This window comes from Chiloscyllium punctatum, chromosome 36, assembly GCF_047496795.1.
Source record: "Chiloscyllium punctatum isolate Juve2018m chromosome 36, sChiPun1.3, whole genome shotgun sequence".
Lineage (NCBI taxonomy): Eukaryota > Metazoa > Chordata > Chondrichthyes > Orectolobiformes > Hemiscylliidae > Chiloscyllium > Chiloscyllium punctatum.
The window spans coordinates 60,813,349-60,838,647 of NC_092774.1; the positions used below are offsets into that span (position 1 = coordinate 60,813,349).

A 25,299-nucleotide genomic window follows, 5' to 3' on the forward strand; every position below is an offset into this window, starting at 1 on the left:
TCCCACCTGCTGAGGCACAGGTGGGGCCATACCGGGGAGAGGCCGTTCACCTGCCCCGAGTGGAAGTGGAGGTTCTCATCATTCTGCACCTTGCAGAAGCCCCAGCGGGCACACCAGTGCTCCCAACAATCTGATTCTGCTGGGGTAACTGCTGTGGGTCACTGCGAGGACTGAACCCCTGCACATTCTGACAGTGCTTATAATGGGAGAGCCGGTCGGATTTTTTTGTTTTATGCCGTCGTGCTCCCCTACCCTTGCAACTTTGCTTCCAGCGGGCGCTGCTGCTGGTTGAGACGAGGAGCTGTTCTCTTTAGTTTTTTTCTTGTCCAGTTAAATAATTCTTGACTCTGTCTGGGAACGAGCCCCAGTCTGTAAGAAATAGCTGAATACTTCAGGGTGTCCATTCCCATTCAGCAATGACTTAGAAATTAAATTTACGGTTATGTGTCTGTGAACAACTCATCATCGAAGGATTGCCCAACGGCTTGGCAATCCATTGTTGGAAACTGTTTGCTTGAATTGATAATTTTAAAAATTCTCTCCCTTAATTTACCCCTTAAGTTACTGTCTATGAGATGGTGGAGGACTTGATCAAAGGGATTAAATCATTGCTATTAACTGGATTATCTTGTTTAAGTTTGCCCGAGTAAATTTGCGGTATTCGTAATTGTCTGTTTTTGTTTAAATTATAATTCTGGTGTGCAAGATCTGTTCATCAAGTGTGGTTCTCTTGATGAAACTGCTGTGGGTCATTCCCAGTACTGAGCCCCTGTGTATTCTGACAGTGTGTGTGAAGTGGGAGAGTCAGTGAGCTTTTTTGTTTTATGCCCTTGCCCCGCCCTGCCCCGCCGGCAACTGCTTCCATCGGGTGTTGCTGCTTGTTGAGCCCAGGAGCTGTTCTCTCTAGATTCTACTGTCCAGTTGAAGAATTGTTGGCTATTTCTGGGAATGAGTCCCAGCGTGTAAGAAATAGCTGAATATTTTGGGGTGTCTATTCACATTCAGCAGTGACTTTTAAATTAGATTTACAGTTAGGTGTCTGTGAAACAGTCATACTCCAAGGATTGCACAAAGGCTTGGCAATCCATTGTTGGAAACTGTTTGCTTGAATTGGTAAGTTTAAAAATAATTCTTTCTTAATTTACCGCTTAAGTTTCAGTCTCTGAGATGATGGGGAACTTGATCAAAGGGTTTATATAATTGCTATTAATTAGATTATCTTCTTTAACTTTGCCCAAGAAAATTTGCCATATTTATAATTGTTGGTTTTGTTTAAATTATAACGTTGATGTGCAAGATCTGTTCTTCATCAAGTCTGGTTCAGAACAGTTGAGAAATTGAGGGACATTGCATGTTTTAATTTCACTGTATTGTGAATCTGGTGACAGTGACATTCATTTGTATTGGGTTGCTTACCCTTAGTTGTAGTGTCTTCCACCCCAACTATACACTATGGTAGTGAGTACCATAGTCTCACCACACTCTGAAGTATTTCATGAAATCCTTAGTAGAGAATTGTAAGGGAAAATGTTGACAAGGGCAGAATATAGGGTCTTAACTGCAAAAGGCAGGAAGACATTCGACAATGTAAAACCATGACAACGTTGGGACGAATAAGGAACTTTGACAGCAATGAAGAGGTCACACGTCAGAGTTCAAGATAATGTTCGTGACAAAAAGAAAAGGTACTCTGCAGATATTGGATATTGTAATGGAGCTAGTTTCTAGATGCTGTTGTTGTTTGAATACGATAACGTAAGAGATGAAATAACCAATACCACTAATGTAATTTGATGTCGGTAACCATAAAGCAAGTGCATACGATTGATTGATATAGGCCAATTGCGTGCAAGTAGGCCATTCAGCCCATCGAGTCAACATTGACTGACCGTCCCACCCAGACCTAGTTCGTTACCCTATCCCTGTAACCCTGCATCTCCCATGGTAAATCTACCCTCAACTGCACGTCCTTTGGACCGTGGGAGGAGGCCAGAGCACCATAGGAACGCAGACACAAGGGGAGAATGTGCAAACTCCACACAGACAGTCGGCCCGAGGGTGGGATCAAACCCAGGTCACTGATGCCATGAGGCAGCAGTGCTCACCACCGTGCCACCACCACATGCTGCTCTCTAAAGAAGTGAATTTCAAAGACTCGAGAACACTTGTGAGAAAAACAAAACTCGCCTACCTTAAATGAGAGACTAGTCTCTGTCTAGAATTGAGTTGACATTACATTTACATTAAGTCCTCTCCAGATGTTATACAGCTACATCGGATCATCTGTTTCTTCTAAACTCAAACTGATACAAGCCCAGCCTGACATCCCCTTGTCCCCGATTATAAGTTGAGTAAATGAGCGACCCTCCACCTCACTGGCATGACAAAGGATGCCCTCAATCCAAGTTGACCTTAACTGTCCAACCTCTTGACCCCCACGCCACAATGTGGTCAGCCGCAACTCAGCCCTGAACGAGAGCAGAGGAACTGAATAGACAGCAGTGAGGTGGACATTGCATTCCCAGAGAATATTGTTCAAGTGTGAAATTTGTTCAACTCACATTCGGATTATTGCAGGGACTATGTTTTTGATCCCAATAACAGTCTAGTTTTGTTGTACATTGTGTGTGTTTTATCTGTGTTTCACGACATGATTTTCTGTTGCTGTCATTCCCATTAGGATGTGTGAATTCAGTACCAGATAATCGTCTCAGTTCTGAGTTTTCCTTGAGGATTGGTGTAGAACGGACTAAGTGTCAGTCAGAATGGAAGAAGCTCTACTGTTTATTTAACCCTTTGCTGTCCTTCTCCTGGGACTGTATGAATGGGGAAGTGTAGAGGAGGTTTTACTCTGTATCTAACGCAATGTTGTTTCTGTCTTGGCAGTGTTTGTTGGGGACAGTGTTGAGGGAGCTTCACTTGCAATTGAAGAGTAGAGGAAGCTTTATTCTGATTGTAATCCCATGCTGTCCTTGTCCTGGGAGGTTTAGATGGCATCCAAAATTGAAGTGAATACAGACTTGGCTGTGGGAGTGGAGGGTACTTTTAGCTGAGCACACCCATCGTTGAGATTGCTGTACTGATCAAGACAATCTCAGACACCTTCATGCACTTTTCCAACCAACCACAGGGTGGTTAAGGATGGGTATAAATGCTGGCATTGCCAGCGATGCCCACACCCCATGCATGAATACTTTCTGTTTAAACGTTTACATTCACGTTCCAAACCCTCTAATGTATGATTACTTACATGGAAAATTCTTGTCTGTTTGTAATTTCATTTTAAAATATAGGAATGTGTCAACCATGTAGAAAAACAAATGGAGAATTTAACAGGTAATGAGCAGGACCAGAATGCTGAGTCAGCCTGACTTCCATGGCTGGGAGAGTTCTCCCAGATGTTGAAGTTACACCAGTACCTTTTACTCTTGCAGCTTCCCCAAAAGTTTGTCCCTGATGTAAGATCATTCAATGACCCGAAGTACGAACTGTTTTTATCTCCATAACTGGTGCCAGACTTGCTGAGTTATTCCAGCCCTTCTGCTCTACCCTTTTATGGGATTTGAGCTTCCCTAAGTCAGTGTAATGAAGAACTGCAGATGATGGAGATCTGAAACACAAAAATGCGCCAAATGCTGGAGAAACTCAATAGGACTGGCAGCACATGTGGAGAGAGAAACAGAGTTAGCATTTCAAGTGCTGTGACTCTTCTTCACAACTGTTCTGGACTCAAGCCAGGATATTGTCTTTGTTTCTTTCTCTCTCTCTCCACCAATGTTGCCAGACTGGCTGAGTTTCTCCAGAAATTTCTGTTATGACACTTTCACAAGGTTGATTTTTGTTATCCTTCCCTAAGTGCAAAGTGTCTTGTGCCAATTCAGAGGGCAGTTTAAGAGTCAACCACATTGCTGTGGGTCTGGAGTCACATGTAAGTCAGACCATGCAAGGATGGCAGTTTCCATGAAAGGACATTGGTGAACATGGGTTTTTAGGACAATTGACGTCAGTGCCATCGATACCATACTGAGACTTACTTTGTGTTCCCCATTTATGATTTGAATTATTCACATCTTACCTATTGCTGTGGTGGGATTTGAACTCATGTTCCCTGGATTACTCATCCTGTGACATTATGACTACACTGTTGTTTCCCATTCTTTGCTATTTTGTGTTTGTTGTTCACGTCTTTGTCTTCTGATGTTTGGGAAATTGAACCTGTTTAAAAGATTGCCCTAAACTTCTCCCTTTGACCAACTCTTTGGTCACCTGCCTTAATCTGTGCTCCGGTCTTGTGATTTTTAAAGGAATTCTCATTATGTTCATGTGAAGCACTTTGACATAGTTAACTGTACCACAGGTATTATTTGAATGCAGCTTGTGTCCCGATCTTAATATCTGAAACTATAGGGTCATATTTTAAATGTAGAAGACAAAAATGAGGATGATTTCTTTTCTTTCTGAGCTTATGTGTCTTCTTAAAAAGGCAGTGGATTCAAAATCTTTAAGGCAGCGGTAGACAGGTTCTTGATAACCAAGTGGATGAAAGATTGTCGGTGATGTGTTGGAATGTAGAGTTGAGGTTGAATTCAGATCAGCCATGATATTGTTGAATGTTGCAGCAGGCTCGAAGTGCCGAGTGGCCTACTCCCGCCCATTATATGTTTGTATCAAGCAGTCTGTGTCTCCCCTCTTATAGCTATGAACTGGGTAATTCCTTTCCAATATTGCCCCTTGTAGACAGTTAATTGAACACCAGATGGCCCCCTATTGGGAGCAGGCACATTGTAACAATTGCAGTATTTCTTGTGTTAATTTTGTTGCTTCTTACTAAGTGTTGCTGAAAATCTTCGAAATAAAAACCAAAACACTTCTATTATTATCGCACCAATGGAAGTGTTGGTTTGGATGTATCATTGTTGAATTAGCCATTCCCATCTTTGCCAGAGTTCTGTGTTTAAAGCCCTCGAGTCTGGTTTCGACCCCTGAAACAATTCTTATTAAGGTCATGTTTGACATCCTTTGTAACGGTGACAGGGCTAAGCATTCCCTCGTCGACCTACAGACAGCCTTGATCAGAGTTCATGACAGTACTGACCCTCTCCAGCATCACTCTATCCTCTGGGAGGGTCTGCTTTTAGCGTCTTCCGTTCTGATTTGTTTAACCGTAGCTGCTGGTTTTGACATCTATACTAATGATATCCAACTGTGCCTGAACACAACTTCTCTCCAGACTCCTCTGTCATTCATAATTTACCAATAATTTCATCTGAATGCCTGCCCAATTTCCAGCATTGGATAACCATAGACATTCCCTAAGTTAAATATTGTGAAGTGTGAAGCCATTGTTTTAATCCCCAAGTTCGACCTGAGCCCCCGTCCCTCCCCCCTCCACCCCCCACCCCCACCCCAGTAACTCTGTTGACAGCCTTCATGTCACTTTAAAACGAGGATCGATAGATTCGTGAAGAGTCGGAGGATGAACAGTTGCAGGAAAAGGGCAGGAAAGTGAACGTGGGGAATGCCAGATCACCCAGAATCCTACTGAATGGAGAAGCAGGCTCAAGGGGCTGAACAGCATATTCCTGTTCCTAATTCTTCTGGTTCCCGAGGCCTTACCTCTGATACAGGACACTGACTTCAGTGTGTGCCATTACTGAGAGTGCTGATGTTCCCTTGTGTAATATCAACAACTTAGCAGCTGCTGAAACCTCTTGCTCCTCTGTTACCTCTGAACACAATAAGCCAATGTGTTCAGGGGAGGTGATGGCCGACTTTATTGTCACCAGACTATTCACCCAGGTAATGTTCCGGGGACTTGGATTCACAACCTGCCACGGCAGATGGTGGAATCTGAATTCAATATAAATCTGGAATTAAGAGTCTAATGATGAAATCGTTGTGGTTTGTTGTAAAAACTTATCTGGTTTCCTGCTGTCCGAACCTGGTCTGATCTACATGTGATTCAGATCCACTGCCAGCTGGTTGAATCTTCACTGCCCTTTCAATCAAAACCTCCACTATAACCTCCCTACTTTTATTCTCCATTTAAAGGCCAATCTCCCTTTTGCCTTCCTTATTAGTCACTCTGCTCCTAGCAGCTGGATCGTGGAACAGTTTAAAGTTGGTCCTATATCTCTGATTATATCGGTACACAAGGCAGTGAAGAAAGGTTTCAGCACATTGGCCTTCATCATTTCAGGAATTGAGTATAGATGTTGGCAAGTTATGTTGTAGTTATACAGGATGTTGATGAGGCCGCACCTGGAATATTGTGATCAGTTTTGGTCCCCTTGGTGTTCTGACTTCTGACTTCTTCACCTCTGGGTTTGTGTTGAACTTGATGGGATACTTTGTCCAACTCAGCATGTTTAAACAGGGATTCATTTGAAACTTTTCAGGAGGTGAGCTCAACAAGATTGAACTATTCAAAGTTACTTGGACTCTATTTGAAACTTACATCAGGACCAGTAGTCTGAGGCACATACAGCATGGAAACAGACCCTTTGGTCCAACTTGTCCATGCTGACCTGATATCATAAACTAATCTAGTCCCATTTGACAACACCTGACCCATATCCTGTGGCAGCTCATTTCATATAAGTACCACCCTCTGCATGAAGAAGTTGTCCCTTTAATATATTTCGCCTCTCACCCTAAACCTATGCCCTCGAGTTCTGGACTCCCCCATCCCAGGGAAAAGACCTTGTCTATTAACCTGTCTATGCCCCTCATGATTTTGTAACCTCTATTAGGTCACTCCTTTGCCTCTGATGGTCCAGTGAAAACAGCTCCAGCCTATTCAGCCTCTCCCTGTAGCTCAAACCCTCCAACCCCCAGCAACATTCCCGTAAATCGTTTCTCACAGAGAAGTCATCGTTTCAGTCCTGAAGAAGGGTTAATACCCAAAACGCTGACTACTCCACATCCTGGTGCTGCCTGGCTTGCTGTATTCTCCCAGGCTCCTCCTTGCCTACTTCGGGTTGCAACATGTCGTGGCTCAGTGTTTACCACTGCAGCCTTACAGCGCCAGGGGCCCAGGTTTGATTCCAGCCTTGGGTGGCTGTCTGTGAGGAGTTTTCATATTCTCCCAGTGTCTGCGTGGGCTTTCACTGGGTGGTCCTGTTTTCTTCCATAGTCCAAAGATGTTCAGGTCATGTGGATTGTTCATGCTTAATTGCCCATAGAGTTAGGTTCATTAGTCAGAGGAAAATGGGTCTGGATGGGATACACTTCGGAGGGTCGGTGTGGACTTGTTGGGACAAATGGCCTGTTTCCACACTGTAGCTAATCTCATCTGCACTACTTTTGTCACTAACGAATGGCTGAGTAGACTCGATGGGCCGAATGGCCTAACTTCTGCTCCGATGGTCTTGCGGTCTTAGGTTTCTCTGGATCATTTCATTTGGCAATGTGCAGTCCCTGGCTCAATGAGCAGCAGCTTCCAATGAAAACAAAGCTCATATGATGGTTGAACTCCTCCAGAGTGGAAACAGGTCCTTCAGCCCAACACATCTGCACTGATTCTCCGAAGGGTAACCTACTCAGATCCATTTTCCTACCCTCCATAAATTGCACCCAGACCCCCAAGTGTAGAAGTATTCCTGGGTTCCTGGTGCCATGAGGCAGCAGTGCTAACCGTGAGCCACCATGAGGTTGTTGTTGTGGGGGGTGGGGGAGGCAATTGCAGTCCAGCAGAAAACAAAAACAGCCCACCTACTCTCCCACTGCACCCACTGTCAGAACTGGCAGAAGGTTCAGTCCTGGGGGATGACTAAAGGCAGCGTCACTGGTGGGATCTGATTGCTGGGAGCGCTGGTGCCCCCGCTGGTGCTTCTGCAAGTTGCAGGAAAACATGAACCTCTTCCCACACTCGGGCCAGCTGAAGGGCCTCTCCCCAGTGTTTGGATAAACTGGTGCTTCAGCAGGGCGGAGGAATTGCTGAAGGACTTCCCGCATTCAGGGCAGCAGAATAGCCTCCACCCTCCGCCCCCCATCCCCCCCCTGTGGACCAGCTGGCGCTTCAGCAGTGTGGAGGAGCGGGTAAAGCACTTCCCACACTCGGGCTGGAGAATGGCATCTCCCCGGTGTGGACGGACTGGTGCATCCGCAGGGCTGAGGAATTGATGAAGGACTTCCTGCACTTAGGCAACTGAACGACCTCTCCCCCATGTGAACCCACCAATGGGCCAGCAGGTCGGAAGAAAGAGCAAAGCCCTTCCTGCACTCGGGGCAGAAGAACGGCTTCTCCTCAATATGGACCCAATGGTGTCTCAGCAGGTGGGAAGAACTGCTGAAGGCCATCTCGCACTTGGGGCTGGAGAACAGCCTTCCCCGGTGTGGACCAACTGGTGCGTCAGCAGGGCAGGGGAATCACTGAAGGCCTTCCCACACTCAGGGCAGCAGAAGGGTCTCTTCATCTCTGTGCACCCATTGGTGCTTCAGAACACTTTCAAATTTCACAATATCCTTCTGATAGGAGGGAGACTAGAATTGTACACAATATTCCAAAAGTGGTCTAACCAATGTCTTGTACAGCCACAACATAACCTCCCAACTCTAATACTCAGTCAGAGGATTGCGAAAGCATTCAAAACCCACAAAAACAAACAGGAAAGAATGGAGGGTCAAATCGAATTTTTGAGAGTCACCTTGAAAGTATCAATGAGAAATCGGCGGAGGAGGTTTATTGGGGACCCGTTCTCCTTAAATATACTATATACGCATTTCTCTTGTGCTCTTCGTAGTTTCTCTGTGCTGCAGTGTGTAGTGAATCGTTGAAATAATGTCCTGAGGCAGCTTCGTTTGTGGGTGTTGGGATGATTGCTTCTGTGGTTAAGTATTTGGTTTGGGCCTGTTGTTTTTCTGTAGATGCCAGTTTGAAGTTCCCCATTGACTGTTCGCACTATTGTGACATCAAGGAATGGCACTCTGTTGTTGTTCTCCTCCCCTTCAAACCAGGAGCCACCCTTAGACCATAGTCTCACTATTTGGAACACCAATATACAGACCAGTCAAACGCCTCGACTGAAGGCTAAAACACCTAGTCGAAGATTCACTCCATTCCAATTACTCCATCCAAGAATTCCTGAACAGCAAAGACACTAAGATAGAAGAGGATGTAATAATGTTGTCCTTTGACAGAACAGCCCTATTCACATCCATTAACATCAACGTGGCCAAAGAAAACTGAAGACAATACTCGAAGAACCAAAGACACAAACACCAAACAGCATCAACTTCATCAGCTAAGATAGCATTGTCAAGCTCGTGGAACTGTGCCTTACCATCCTTTTCATAACAAGCCTTACCATCCAATAACAAGCCCTAAAACAAATCAACGAAATACCCATGAAACCACCAGCAACAGGATTCCAAGCAAAAGCATTAATGCAGAGACTCGAACAAACAGCCCTTCCAACGATCCAAACCAAACTTTGGGTCCGCTACAGCGATGACACTTTTGTCATCAAAAACTGAACCAAATTCGAAGAAACCGACAACACTATCAACAATCTCCTTACTGGCATAAAATTCACAAAAGAGGAGAACAAAAACAAAGTGCCATTTCTAGATGTCACAGTAGAGCGAACAGTCAATGGTAAATTCAAAACAGCGTCTACCGGAAAACAATGCATGCGAACCAAGAACTTAACTACAGAAGCAATCACCACTACACAGGCAAACAAATCTGAAGCAGGACACTATTTCAACGAGCCACGACACACTGCTGCACCCAGGAACTACGAAGATTAATGAAAAACTGCACAGAGTATTTAAGATGATTGGGTAGCCGATAAACCCGCGGAAACGGTTTCCTTGACCGGGAATCGAACCCGGGCCGCGGCGGTGAGAGTGCCGAGTCCTAACCACTAGACCACCAGGGAGTTGCAAACACAGCATGGTAGCTCTACTAAAAATTTCTTCCCTGCCCGGAAATCGAATCCGGGCCGTGGTCGGTCGAAGGCTTTCACCTGTGTATCCAACAATGTCATTTCTTATATCCATTGCTCCTGATGCGGTCTCCTCTACATTGGGGAGACTGGAGACTCCTCTCAGAGTCAAGTCACAGCGCTTGAGGGATCATCTCCAGGACACCGGCACCAATCAACCCCATCGCCCTATGGCCCAACATTTCAAGCCCCCTCCCACCCTGCCGAGGACATGCAGGTCCTGGGCCTCCTCCATCGCCGCTCCCTCCCCACTCGATGCCTGGAGGATGAACGTCTCATCTTCCGCTTGGGGTAAATTCAACCCCAGGCCATCAATGTGGACTTCAATGGTTTCCTCATTTCCCCTCCCCCACCTTACCTCAGTTCCAAACTTCCAGCCCAGCGCTGTTCTCATGACCTCGCCTACCTGCCAATCTCCCTCCCCACCTATCCGCTCCACCCTCCTCTCTGATCTGTCACCTCCATCCCCACCCCCATTCACCTATTGTACTTTTTGCTACCTTCGGCCCAGCACACCCCACCCCCAATTTATCGCTCCGCCCTGGAGGGGTCCTGCCTCTATTCTTGATGAAGGGCTTTTGCCCGAAACGTCGATTTTCCTGCTCCTCGGAAGCTGTCTAACCTGCCGTGCTTTTCCAGCACCATTCTGATCTAAACTCTGGTTTCCAGCATCTGCAGTCCTCACTTTTTCCGACCCAATAAGCCCAGTGTGCCAATTTCACATCAACAAACTGACACAAGCAGACACAACGTCTGCAGAAACCCGAGCCACATTACTTTACATTCAAGACATCTGGGAAATGATGTCCAGACAACTCAACCCTCTCAGCTTCATGGTAGCCCACAAACCTACCAACACACTTAAAAAGCGGCAAATGAACCTGAAATACCCGATACAAAAAAACAGAAAACGAATGTAATTTACCAAATACCATACAAGGAAATATATACATGAACTCTGCCGCACAGTTCTCTGTGGCAAGAAATGCTGGGATGAGATAAGGAAGATAATTTCAGCCAAAACGAATCGACACTGTTTGGACAGCCATTTAAAATCATCGCTGTCTGCCCAGGATGGAAGATCCGAAGGGATGAACTTATTTCTTATATCCTGAAGATTTACAAAGCTGAGACTGGGTTTTGGTGTTTGTTCCCTTTCCACTCCCAGGAGCCGCAGTGGTTGCGGCGGTCAGTTGGGGAAAGTGAAATGTGCCCATGAGCAGCGTGTGGGGCTATTTCAGCTTCCCCTCCTCTGACAGCGCTGTGACCTGACTGTGATGTTCTCAGGGACATTTACTGACGCGAGACAGTGAAAAGATTCTCACTCCTGCAGATGAGGAATTGTACCCATACGCCGGTTTCTTGACAATGAAAAAGATTAATTGGGTTGTGTGAAGAAGCTGTGAGCTGCAGTTGAAACAAGTAGGTGGAGTCAGATACGTCATCCATTGCCCCCATGGTCCTGAAGAAATGTTTGCTTTTGTCTGCTTGAGAGACTTTCGACACTGGTGTGGCAGGGAGAATACTGAGATACTGAGTGAGGGAGATTCAGTGCGCTGACTGTGAAAAGTGCTTCAAACCATTTACTCAGATTGGGGAATTAAAATCACACCCCTCCCGGTGGGAAAGACGATGTCGCCGGTCTGTTTGTAATTTCAAACCCAGAGCAACACAAGGAAAGCTCCACCCAATGGGGAAACCGTGGAAATGTGGGGACTGTGGGAACGGATTCCCTTCCCCATCAGTGCTGGAAACCCACAGACGCATTCACAACGGGGTGAGGCCGTTCACCTGCTCAGTGTGCAGGAAGGGGTTCAGTCAGAGAGAAGCCATTCACGTGCCCCATGTGCAGGGGAGAGTTCACTCAGTCAGCTGCACTGCTGACCCACCAGTGGGTCCACACTGGAGGGAGGCCATTCACCTGCTGTAAGTTCCAAAAGGGCTTCACCTGCTCCTCCCACGTGCGGAGGCACCATCGAGTTCACGTGCCAGCGCAAGGGGATTGAAGGAGCGATGGCGAAGTGTTACGATTAACCCAGCACTGGGGCGTCCCAGGTTCGAATCCCACTGTGGTAGAATGCAGAGTTGGAGTTCGGCCAGTAATCTGGACTTCATAATCTCAGGATGAAACCACTTTTAGGGGGAAAAAACACCATCTGATTCACTCATGTCCTTTTTAGTGAAGGAAACTGCCGTTGCGGGAAAGGGTTCACTCAGTCATCCCAGCTGCATGTTTTACCCGGCTGTACCAGGGATCCAGTTACAAACGGACAACTCAGCTGACCAACAAAGAAAGTGGGGTGGGGGAGTGGGTGCATTTTGAGCTGGAGGTGTTTTCTTTAAAAACTACTTTTTGTATGCCTTTTTCCTGGGGAAATCTGAAGCTGTAACAAAATAGGGTCGTAGTAAAGGTTACCTGAACTTACCACCCGGCTTAGACTCTGTGAGGTCCAACAGATTTTTGATTTAAAGCTGCTCATTTCTTTCAGCCTCCAGCACTAATGTCATGTCTCAGAAGGACCAGTGAATGAGTAGCTAATATTGTTACAAATTGTATATTTTTTCAGGACTTCAGGTACATTGTTTCATTGGACTTGCAAAGTTTACTGGCAACAGTGGGAGGTGTGGGCTGTATTCACTGGAAACAAAGTTTTAAAATCTCACAAACACCAGGGTATATTCTAACAGGTTTATTTAAAAGCACTAGGTTTCGAAGTGCTGCTCCTTCTTCAGGTAGCTGTGGAGTAGGATCATAAGACACAGAATATATCGCAAAAACATTATAGTGTCATTCAACATAAGTGACGTATTGAAGAATCCTAGATTGCTGTTAAATCTTTCATCTTTTAAAATGGGCTGCAGATTTCGGTTCATTAATATGTACATTCCAGAACTTCTTTTAAGTCACATTCTCCAGGAAACTTGATGTTTTATAAAAGGAGGTAACACCTCACATCAAATAACGCTTGAAAGCTGTGAGGTGAGAGTCTGTCTGTATCCCAATCTTGAGCCAGACTGGTTCTATTTCCAAATATATAAACCTGCAAATGCAAATTCACCCCAAATGTGTGAGTGCATGCATGAGAGAGAGAGTGTGAATGTGCGTGTGCAGGCTGGGTGAAGTGTGTGTGTGATGGAGTGTAATCATGTGCGAAGATGTATGGGCGGGTGTGAGTGGGGGCGTATTAGTGTGTGTCTGAGAGAGAGCATGTCTATCGGAAAGGCTCTGCACGAGCGTGTGAGTATGTAATAGTGTGTGTGAGAGTGAGAGAGTGAGAGAGAGAGAGCGTAACAGTGAAGAGGGGATACCTGTCATGTGACATGAACCCAAGGTCGCGATTGAGGCCATCCTCCTGGTTTCCGAACTTGGCTATCAGCCTTTGCTGGGCCACTAGAAATGATTAAGCAGTTACACAACACACATTGGAGAGGGCAGGGTGGGACTTGTTTTTCGATTTGCAGAAGGTGGGACGTTCTGGGTGCTGGAAACGAAGGAATACACATACTGGAGGACCTTCGGCACCGAGAGATGGAGCTGGAAGCCAGGCTGCAGACACGTTGGGGGATTCACTGTGGAAACAGGCCGTTTGGCCCACCAAGTTTACACTGACCCTCCGAAGAACATACCCCCACCCCCCGACCCACCCGATAACCCCACAGCTAATCCCTGAATTTAGAACTCCCAATCCACTCGAGCTGCACATCTTTGGAACATGGGAGAAAACCCGAGCACCCAGACGAAACCGACGCGGACAAGGGGTGGGGGAAGGGTAGGAAAGTGCAAAATCCACACAGTCACTGTGAGGGTGGGATTGAACCCAGGTCCCTGGCGCTGCGAGGAATCCCCTCTCCAGCTCTCGGCAATCGATTGGCTTCTCCCCAATCCTGGTGACACTGCAATCAGTTTGAGGAATTCAATTTGCTTCCACAGAGTTTCCACGGGGCAGGGGTCGTTGTTATTCGGCAGATTCAACGATCCAATGAAGGGCTCGTCTAAAGCGAGAACACTGGTCCACATTTCGCTGAAAAATTAAAGTTCTCTCCGCAATTCGAACCCTTGAGTACTCCCACGCAGGCTGCGTGTATTCACGGGGATTCTCAATGCATGTTGATATTTGAAATCATTTCCTGCAGACAAACAATTCCCCTCCTGGATTCAAACACTGCTGATATTCTGGCTCTGACTAATTTTCTTGTCCATGCCTGAAAAGCAAATCCCCCTCTGCTAATAACTTGAGAAAACAGATCACTGCTGTCAGTGCAGGGCAGAAAATAGGATGAGAGAATTTTGGTTTGCACAGAACAGCGTTCTCATTCTTCTACCCGAAATCTCTGTCTCTCAATTCCTAAACCTTTCAATGTATTCCAACCCAAATTCATCCTTCCATCCTCCTGCCTTTGCCCAGCTCCCCTCTCCTGAAAATGCTGACCCTCTGTTCAGTTTCCCAGCCACATCTCGCCATCCTTAGTATATAGCCCACATCTTTGTTTAGTTTTTAAAACAGAAAAGCAGTGGTTTGCTGATGCCAGGATGTGAGGGTGACTGCACTCACACAGTGTTCCAGACTCGTCTCTCGTGTCATTCAGAAAAGTCTGCACTGCACATGTTCAGAGAAGGGGATGCTGGGAGTGCATTCTCACCTCCCCATCCAATCATCCCCATAGCGTCCCATGTCCATTCCCTCACCGCCACCCATAGCATCCCCTGTCCATTCTCTCCCTCTACCCTAACCTAGCGGTCCCTTCTCTCTCTCTCCCACACATGCCACTCTCCCCACCCCGTCCATTCTATCTCTTCACCCTCTGCCCTCTGTCCAGTCCCTCATCCACCCTCTGTCCCCATCCATTCCCTTTATCGCTCCACCCTCTGCCTTCCCCAATCCAGTCCCTTCCCTTACACTCATTTTCTCTCACCTCCCACACGCTGCCCCCATCCATTCCTTCTCTCCCCCACCTTCTCCTGCCATTCATATTGCTCTCTTTCTCCACCCTCTACCCAGTCCATTCTCACCCCAACCTTTGCCCCGTCCATTCTCTCCCCACCCACTGCTCCCCGTACAATCTCTCCCCACCCATTGACCCCATCCATCTCTCCCCACCGACTGCCAAGCCCATTCTCTCCCCACCACAGGCCCCCGGCCATTCTATCCCCACCCACTGGCCCGTCCATTCTCTCCCCACCACAGGCCCCCGTCCTTTCTCTCCCCACCCACTGCCCCGTCCATTCTCTCTCCCCACACTCTGCAACCAATTTCTTTCACTTCACACTTTGTAACTCCGCATTCTCTCTCTCCTCCCCAATCCTCTTCACCACATTCTCTCTGTCTGCTCCCACCCTGTGTACCCCCATGCATTCTCTACCCCCGATGCTCTGCTCTCCTACCCATTTTCTCTTTTCCTCTTCCCCCAGTTTCTGTGCCCCTGGTCAGATGTCTCTCTGAGTACCCCCCCCCCCCGTCCTTTCTCGTGCCTCGAGCCCTCTTTGATCGCTGTATCAAACTCTTCTAATGATAGAGAGAGAATGGATGGCGATGGCGACCTGGGGTGGGGGTGTGGAAGGGAAGCGTGAGAAATGGCTGACCTTTAACATTGAGAACAGCTAAAATGATGTATTCAGAAACATCAGTAATGTCTGAAAGCACATTCAAATGTTTAAAAAAAGCTGCAGACATCTTTCTGAAACTTGCATTGAAATCTGCGCAGTTAGGCCACAATTGAGGACAGCCGGCAAACTTGGAATGGCCTATTCCTAGTCTTGTGAAATTGGTTCAGAATACGTAGAAATACAGTCATAGAGTTGCAGAGAACAGAAACAAACCTTTCAGTTCACGCCGACAACATTTCCTAAATTAACCTCGTGATCCATTTGCCAGCATTTGGCCCATATCTCTCTCAGCCCTTCCTATTCATACCTCCATCCAGATGCCTTTTAAATGTTGTAATTCTACCAGCCTCGACCACTGCCTCTGGCAGCTTATTCCAAACACATGCCACGCTCTGCGTGAAAAAGTTCCCCCGTTCGGTCCCTTTTAACCCTTTTCCCTCTCAGCCTAAACCCCTCTAGTTTGGGACTTCCTCCACCCTGGGGAATAGATAGACAAACGTTGAGCTGCCAGACAAAATCATAGAGTCACAGAGATGTCCAGCATGGAAACAGACCCTTCGATCCAACCCGTCCATGCCGACCAGATATCCCACCCCAATCTAGTCCCACCTGCCAGCACCCAGCCCATATACCTCCAAACCCTTCCTATTCATATAGCCATCCAAAAACCTCTTAAATGTGGCAATTGTACCAGCCTCCACCGTTTCCTCTGGCAGCTCATTCCATACACGTACCACCATCTGCGTGATTCAGTTGCTCCTTCGGTTTCATTTCTATCTTTCCCCTCTCGCCCTAAACCTATGCCCTCTAGTTCTGGACTCCCCGATCCCAGAGAAAAACCTTTGCCTATTTATTCTATCCATGCCCCTCATAATTTTGTAAACCTCTATAAGGTCACCCCTCAGCCTCTGATGCGCCAAGGAACACAGACCCAGCCTGTTCAGCCTCTACATCTCGCTCAGATCCTCCAACACTGGCAACATCCTTGTAAATCTTTCTGAACCCTTTCAAGTTTCACAACATCTTTCCGATAGGAAGGAGACCAGAATTGCACGCAATATTCCAACAGTGGCCTAACCAATGTCCTGTACAGCCGCACCATGACCGCCCAAATGCTGTACTCAATACACTGACCAATAAAGGAAAGCATACCAAACGCCTTCTTCACTATCCTATCTACCTGCCACTCCAATTTTAAGGAGCTATGAACCTGCACTCCAAGGTCTCTTTGTTCAGCAACACTCCCTAGTACCTTACGATTAATTGTATAAGTCCTGCTAAGATTTGCTTTCCCAAAATGCAGCACCTCACATTTATCTGAATTAAACTCCATCCGCCACTTCTCAGCTCCTTGGCCCATCTGGTCCAGATCCTGTTGTAATCTGAGGTAACCCTCTTTGCTGTCCACTACACCTCCAATTTTGGTGTCATCTGAAAACTTACTAACAGTACCTTTTATGTAAATGACAAAAAGTAGAGGGCCCAGCACTGATCCTTGTGGCACTCCACTGGTCACAGGCCTCCAGCCGGAAAACAGCCCTCCACCACCACCCTCTGCCTTCTACCTTTGAGCCAGTTCTGTATCCAAATGGCTAGTTCTCCCTGAGATCTCACCTTGCTAATCAATCTCCCATGGGGAACCTTGTCGAACGCCTTACTGAAGTCCATATAGATCACATCTACTGCTCTGCCCTCATCAGTCTTCTTTGTCACTTCTTCAAAAATCTCAATCAAGTTTCTGAGACATGAATTCCTATGCACAAAGCCATGTTGACTATCCCGAATCAGTCCTTGCCTTTCCAAATACATGTACATCCTGCCCCTCAGGATTCCCTCCAACAACTTGGCCACCATCGTGGTCAGGCTCACCGGTCTATAGTTCCCTGGACTGTCTTTACCGACCTTCAGAAACAGTGGCACCACATTTGCCAACCTCCAGTCTTCCGGCACCTCACCTGTGACTATTGATGATACAAATAACTCGGCAAGAGGCCCAGCAATCACTTCTCTCGATTCCCACAGGGTTCTTGGTTACACCTGATCAGGTCCTGGGGATTTATCCATCTTTAACCGTTTCAAGACATCCCGCACTTCTTCCTCTGTTATCTGGACATTTTGCATGGTGTCACCATCTATTTCCCTTCAGTCGATATCTTCGATATCCTTTTCCACAGTAAATACTGATGCAAAATATTCATTTAGTATCTCCCCCATTTTCTGTGGCTCCACACAAAGGCCGCCTTTCTGATCTTTGAGGAGAAAGTGAGGACTGCAGATGCTGGAGATCAGAGCTGAAAATGTGTTGCTGGAAAAGCGCAGCAGGTCAGGAAGCATCCAAGGAACAGGAGAATCGACGTATCAGGCATAAGCCCTTCTTCAGGATGCACAGTTGGGCCACAACCAAGGACAGGCTGTAAGAGTGAATGAGTGAATAAAAGACAAATCCCACTCGCCCATGAGGAGAAAGTGAGAACTGCAGATGCTGGAGATCAGAGTCGAGAGTGTGGTGTTGAAAAAGCACAGCAGGTCAGGCAGCATCCAAGGAGCAGGAGAATCAACGTTTCAGACATAAGCCCTTCACCTTGCCCTCTCCAGTGTGTGTTTTGAAACTGCTTAACTGCTAAATCATTTCTAGTGCCCGAGCAGAGGCTGATAACAAATTTGGAACACACGAGAATGACTTCAGCTAAAACCTTGGATTCATGTCTCACTACAGGAGACCCAGCTACAAAATACACACAAACCCTATCTCTCTCTCTGTCTCTCTCTCTCTCTCTCTCTCTCTCTCACACACACACACACACACACACACACACACACACACACACACACACACACATACACACACACACACCGTACTCACACGGTCGTGCAGACCCTCTCTGATCGACAGGCTCTCTGTCAGACACACATTGATACACCCCTCACACTCACATCCATGCACACACCTTCTCACACAATTATACTCCATCACACGCACACTTTACCCAGCATGCACACGCACACACATAGACGCTCTGTCTCATGAATGCACTCACACATAGAAGTCTTTGGGATGAATTGCATTTGCAGGATTATATGTTTGGAAATAGAAAAAGTCTGACTCAAGACTGGGATACAGAACGCCTCTAACCTCACAGCTCTCATGCGTTGTCTGACCTGAGGTGTCACCTCCCTTTATAAAACATTAAGTTATCTAGAGAATGTTACGAAAAAGAAGTTCTGGGATTTACAGATTAATGAACCGAAATCTGCAACCCATTTTAAAAGATGAAAGATTTAACAGGTTTCTCAATATATCATTTCTGTTGCAGGACACTATAATCTTTTGCTTTATATTCTGTGTCTTACCATCCCACTCAACAGCTACCTGATGAAGGAACAGCGCTCCAAAACCTAGTGCTTCCAAACAAACCTGTTGGACTATACCCTGGTGTTTCTGTCATTTTAAAACTTTGTTTCAAGTGAATACAGCACGCACCTCCCACTGTTGCCAGTAAACTTTGCAATGCCAATGAAAAAATAAACCTGCAGTTCTAATAAATTTACAATTTCGAACAATACTAGCTACTCATTCACTGTTCCTTCTGAGACACGACATTGGAAACTCGGTGCTGGTGGCTGAAAGAAGTGAGAAGCTGTTGGATCTCCCAGCTTTCAATGAGAGTTTAAGCCTGACGGTAAGTTCAGGTAACCTTTACTGCGACCCAACTTTGTTGCAGCTTCAGATCTCCACATCACAAGGCGTACAAAAACTACCTTTTCTCAAAACAAAAACACCTCAAGCTCAAAGTGCACACACTCACCCCCACTCCTCTCACCACACTTACTTTATTATTGGTCAGTTGAGTTGTCCCTTTGTAACTGGATCCTTTGTACAGCTGGGTAAAGCATGCAGCTGGGACGACTGAGTGAATCCTTTCTGGCAACGGTAATTTCCATCACTGAAAAGGACATGAGTGAATCAGGTGGGCGTTTGCCCTCTGAAAATGGTTTCATCCTTAGATTCTGAAGTCCAGATTACGGACCGAATCCCAATTCTGCCATCTGCCGCGACGGGATTCGAACCTGGGATTCCCCAGAGCTGGGTTGTGAGCGGCGCTCGGCCATCGCTCCTTCCACCCCCCCCCCCCCCTGCGATGGCACGTGAACTCGCTGGTGCCTCCGCAGGTGGGAGGAGCAAGTGAACCCCTTCCGGCACAGACAGCAGGTGAACGGCCTCTCTCCGGTGTGGACCCACTGGTGGGTCAGCAGTGCAGCTGACTGAGTGAACCCTCTCCCGTACATGGGGCACGTGAATGGCTTCTCTCACTTGTGGACCCACTGATGAGTCTCCAGATGGCTGATCCGACTGAAGCCCTTCCTGCACACCGAGCAGGTGAATCGCCTCTCCCCACTGTGAATACGTCTGTGGGTTTCCAACACGGATGGGGAAGGGAATCCTTTCCCTTAGTCCCCATATTTCCACAGTTTCCCCATTGGGGGAGCTTTCCATGTGTTGGTCTGGGTTTCAAATTACAATCAGAACGGGGACATAGTCTATCCCCACCGTGAGGGATGAGACTTTGATTCCCCAAAGCTGAGTAAATGGTGTGAAGCACTTTTCACAGTCAGCGCACTGAATCTCCCTCACTTGGTGTCTCAGTATTCTTCCTGCCGCACCAGTGTCCAAAATCTCTCAAGCAAACAACAGCAACCATGTCTTCTTGATTGGAATGGCTGCTGATATTCAAGTCCCAATGAATCAAGTGGCTCTGTCAGAAGTTGATGTATCATTTGTTTTCAGATTTCTTGCGGCATGTCTTCCTGCAAATAAAAATCACAAAATAAGCGATCATTGGCAGTACACTTAAACGAACAGAACAGAGATGGCAGTTCCTGTAGTTTGCCAGATGCCTGCTGATCACATAATACCCAGCACATAGAAACCTGAAATCCCTCATGCAGCCAGATAGGCTTAGGTGTATTTAGAGGAAAACGTCATTCAAATCTAATCTAAGCTTTAACTAAATACGTGTACATATATATATCAATATGCCAATCCTTTCAATGCGGCTCAGTGCTATGAGAAACTGCACTTTTAATTGTGAACATGAGGAAAAAAGCAATCATTTTCCAGGGTGCAAACTGCATACGTGCCAAACTGAGGGAATACACAAGGAAAATACCTAAAAGAGAGATAGAAAGTATTTGAGCACCTTTGCAGAATCTGCTCCATCTCTGGATTCACTCCAGTTGCTACGAGTAAACCTCCCTGGGGGTCAGGCAGCCGTGCATCGGGAAGCACTGGGATGGTCAACTACGACCAGTTTACATGGAGAACACATCTCCACATTAGCAGCCTCGAGACAAACTTCCCTTCCTTCCACTTAAAGTTCAAGACCCCTCAAAGCGAAATTCCCCAGGTAAGTTTGGAAGAATTTCTTCCAGGTGTTCACAAATCATTTCTATGACCACTTTGTTGAAGTTTGAATATTGCGAGTTTTGAAAATTAGTGATTCTGAGCGAAATCACATTTCGAAAAACAGAATGTGGGAATTTAGACAGAGTTTATTTTTGCATATCGACGATATGTCTGCACAACAGCATATGACACGACAGCAGAGAAGATCTTCTGACCTCATTCTCAAACGTGCCTGCCACACCCCAGATGAAAAGCTGAATACTTCTCTGGAAAAACTGCCGGGCAATGCAGGAGAATGGCACAATGGGCGCGTGTTGGGACCGTAACCCAAAAGAGAAACCATTCTCTCCTATTCATTTAACGTCGCCTTTAGCAGCTTTCCCGTATAACGGCGCTCTGTTCTGCACCTTGCCTTCACATCCGCTTCCCAAAAAAGCTTCGACATAAATATTTCACAATGATATACTGGCCCAATGTGTACAGTTGAGGTGACAACCTCTGAGTGGTCACCTGTTCTCTGTATCCTATGTTGAGGAGGGCAATGCTTGTCACTGGCCACTCGGGTGTCAGAGAAAAGTTTCGAAACAGTGGAGGGAGCCCGGTTCCTGGGGACGGGACAAACAGCAGCAGGGAGACAGAATGAGAAGCAGCTGTTCTGGAAACTCTTTGCTGCTTGCAATTATTGGAGCAAAGTGGAATGTATTTCACACTGAGCAAGTTTCAGCTGGCTCAGAGTCTCCAGTGTACATTGCTCTCTTTCCCGCCAGCTCAGAGAGAGAACAATAGGAAGGATAAAGGAGTGAATAACGATCCCTGTGGGAGGGTGAATAACTGTTAATGAAGACCGTGAGTGACTAATAATAAGTAGTGTGTCGTAGCAGACAATGTGATAACAATGGCTCGTATGTGTGTGGTAGGGGTCAAGCACATGGGAGATTTCAGGCCCTAAAGTCATGGAACTCGATCTTGAAGACCGGAGGGCTGTAGGGTGTTGAAGTGGAATATGAGGCATTGTTCTTCCGTCTGGAGCTGAGCTTTGCTGGAACACTGCTGCAAGCCTGAGACAGAGATGTTGGCCAGGGAACATGGTGGCGTGTTAAAGTGGCAGGAAAGCAGAAGCTCAGGGCCTTTTTTTGCGGGCAGAACCGAGATATTCTGCGAAGCAGTCATCCAGTTTATACTTCGTGCTCCGTTGGGGAAACGACACTGTGAGCAGCGAATGCAGTAGACGAGGTTGCGGCAAATGTGCGGGTAAAGTGCTGCTTCACCTGGAAAGTATGTTCGAGCCTGGAAGGATATTCAGGAGGGAGCAGGTAAATTGTGCTTCTGAGTGAAATCACGGTTCGGAAAAACAGAATGTGGCAATTTAGACAGAGTTAATATTTGTTCGTCGGCGATATGTCTGCCGGTGCGCGATGGGAGCATAACCCAGAAGAGAAACCATCTTCCCTATTCACTCAATGTCGAGTTTAGCAGCTTTCCCGTATAACGGCGCACTGTTGTGCACCTCGCCTTCTCATCTACTTCCCAAAAAACTTCGACGTAAATATTTCACATTGATACACAGGCCCAGTATGCAGAGTTGAGATGACACACTCGTGGAGGTCTGCGGGTTCTTCTCCTGTTCTCTGTACCCTATGTTGAGGAGGGCAATACTTGTCACTGGTCACTCCGGTGTCAGAGAAAAGTTGAGAAGGAAAACGGGTTAATCTTCTGGCAGTAGAGAGGGTCCGATTCCTGGGGACGGGAAAACGGCAGCAGAGAGACAGAATGAGAAGCAGCTGTTCATAGAGTCATAGAGATGTACAGCATGGAAACAGACCCTTCGGTCCAACCCGTCCATGCCAACCAGATATCCCACCCCAATGTAATCCCAGCTGCCAGCACCCGGCCCATATTCCTGAAAACCCTTCCTATTCATATATCCATCCAAACACCTCTTAAATGTTGCAATTGCACCAATCTCCGCCACTTTCTCTGGCAGCTCATTCCATACACGCACCACCCCCTGCGTGAAAAAGTTGCCCCTTAGGTCTCTTTTATATCTTTCCCCTCTCACCCTAAACCCTAAAGCCCTCTAGTTCTTGACTCCCCGACCCCAGGGAAAAGACTTTGCCTATTTATCCTATCCATGCCCCTCATAATTTTGTAAACCTCCATAAAGTCACCCTCCAACCTCCGACGTTCCAGAGAAAACAGACCCAGCCTGTTCAATGTCAACTGGAACTTTGCTCTGAGCAAGACTCAGCTGGTTCAAGAGGTAGGGCGGGGGCCGGGGCGGGGGCCGGGGCGGCGGCCGGGGCGGCGGCGCGCCAACCGTCTGGCTCGTTGGTCTAGGGGTATGATTCTCGCTTTGGGTCTTCGTCGATGCAGACGTGCGAGACATCCCGGGTTCAAATCGCGGACGAGCCCGAGTTTCGTGAATCGCGCGAAAGTGCTTGTTTAATTTTCTCAAAAAGCACCTTTGTAAAACGAGGTTGGGCTCCCTGGAGGACCAATGGGACAGAAAGCAGCGAAGTGAAATGATTGGAGATAGCGTTGAATAAATTGACGTGAGTGGTGCAGTGTTTGAGGGATGTCAGCGATGAGGGTCGATTGGAAATTTGGGACAGCTCTCTTCGGAGTACGGAAGTTTGAAATCTGGCCCGATTGAAGCTTTTCAAGTCATGCGAAGTCTAGACAGAGAAAGTAATTAGGTCAAAATGTTCCCACGCCTGAAAGGATCGGCAACGATTCGGCAGAGTTTTAAAGTCATGAGGAAAAGAACCAAAAGTGACATTAGGAAGAATGCGTTCGTACAGGGAGTGGTTGGGGTCAGTAAATCCCTAACTGACACTGACAAAAAGGCAGATTCATTAGACGCAAACGGGAATTCGGTGATCATGTTTAAAGTAACAATGTGCAGAATTACATGGAGAAGGCAAGAGAATGATACGAATAGAGACCCACGTTTACTTACTGTTTCGACCCAGCAGAGCGAAGGTGGGCTGCATGGCGTCTATTCAGAGTGAAATCACAAGAGAATGTGGGAAGTTAGAAAAAGTTTATATTTACACAGCCTCCATACGTCTGCGCAACGCCAGAGAAGACGATAGCAGTGAAGATCTTTGACATCGGTCTCGAATGTGCATGCCACGCGCCAGACGAAAGGCTGAAGGGACCTGTGGAGCGTGCAGTTGCGCGTAGGAGCAGAGTGCCGCATGCGGGAGCGTGCTGGGCCCATAACCCAGAGGTCGATGGATCGAAACCATCCTCTGCTATTGTTCAGTGCCTCCTTCAGCGACTCGCCTTTGCGATGGTACTCTGTTTAGCACCTCACCGTTCAAGTAAGGTGCTTTTGGAGGTCTGAGTGGTCTTCTCCTGTTCTTCGTCGGTTTTCTATGAACTGAATCGCAAAACCACTTCTCTGAGATGCCAATGAACTGACAACGTTGAAACGCATACCTTGTGGTTTCGTGCCTTCCCTGCAGTCGTTCGCCAAGTCCGTTCCGACGTGAATGACAAGACGATCCGCATGTCAGAAACCGCATCCCGGGGGCAGAATGACAAGCAGATGTTCTGGAAACTCTTTGCTGCTTGCAATTCTTGGAGCAAAGTGGAATGTATTTCACACTGAGCAAGTTTCAGCTGGCTCCGAGTCTCCAGTGTACATTGCTCTCTTTCCCGCCAGCTCAGAGAGAGAACAATAGGAGGGACAAAGGAGTGAATAACGATCCGTGTGGGAGGGTGAATAACTGTTAATGGAGACCGTTCGTGGCTAACATTAAGTAGTGTGTCGTAGCAGACTATGTGATAACAAGGGCTCGTATGTGTGTGGTAGGGGTCAAGGACATGGGGGATTTCAGGCCCTAAAGTCATGGAACTCGATCTTGAAGACCGGAGGGCTGGCGGGTGTTGAAGTGGAATATGAGGCGTTGTTCTTCCGTCTGGAGCTGAGCTTTGCTGGAACACTGCTGCAAGCCTGAGACAGAGATGTTGGCCAGGGAACATGGTGGCGTGTTAAAGTGGCAGGAAAGCAGAAGCTCAGGGCCTTTTTTTGCGGGCAGAACCGAGATGTTCTGCGAAGCAGTCATTCAGTTTATACTTCGTGCTCCGTTGGGGAAACGACACTGTGAGCAGCGAATGCAGTAGACGAGGTTGCGGCAAATGTGCAGGTAAAGTGCTGCTTCACGTGGAAGGTATGTTCGAGCTTGGAAGGATATTCAGGAGGGAGCAGGTAAATTGTGCTTCTGAGTGAAATCACGGTTCGTAAAAACAGAATGTGGCAATTTCGACAGAGTTAATATTTGCTCGTCGGCGATATGTCTGCCGGTGCGCGATGGGAGCAAATCCCAGAAGGG

At 47.0% G+C, this 25,299-nt stretch overlaps 1 non-coding gene across 1 annotated transcript; it reads right to left on the reverse strand.

Annotated features, from left to right (window-relative positions):
• Positions 1–9,812: 9,812 nt before the first annotated feature.
• On the reverse strand, positions 9,813–9,884 carry trnae-cuc (transfer RNA glutamic acid (anticodon CUC)). Its single transcript has one exon. It is a non-coding gene; the product is annotated as a tRNA-Glu (tRNA).
• Between the last annotated feature and the right edge of the window lie 15,415 nt (positions 9,885–25,299).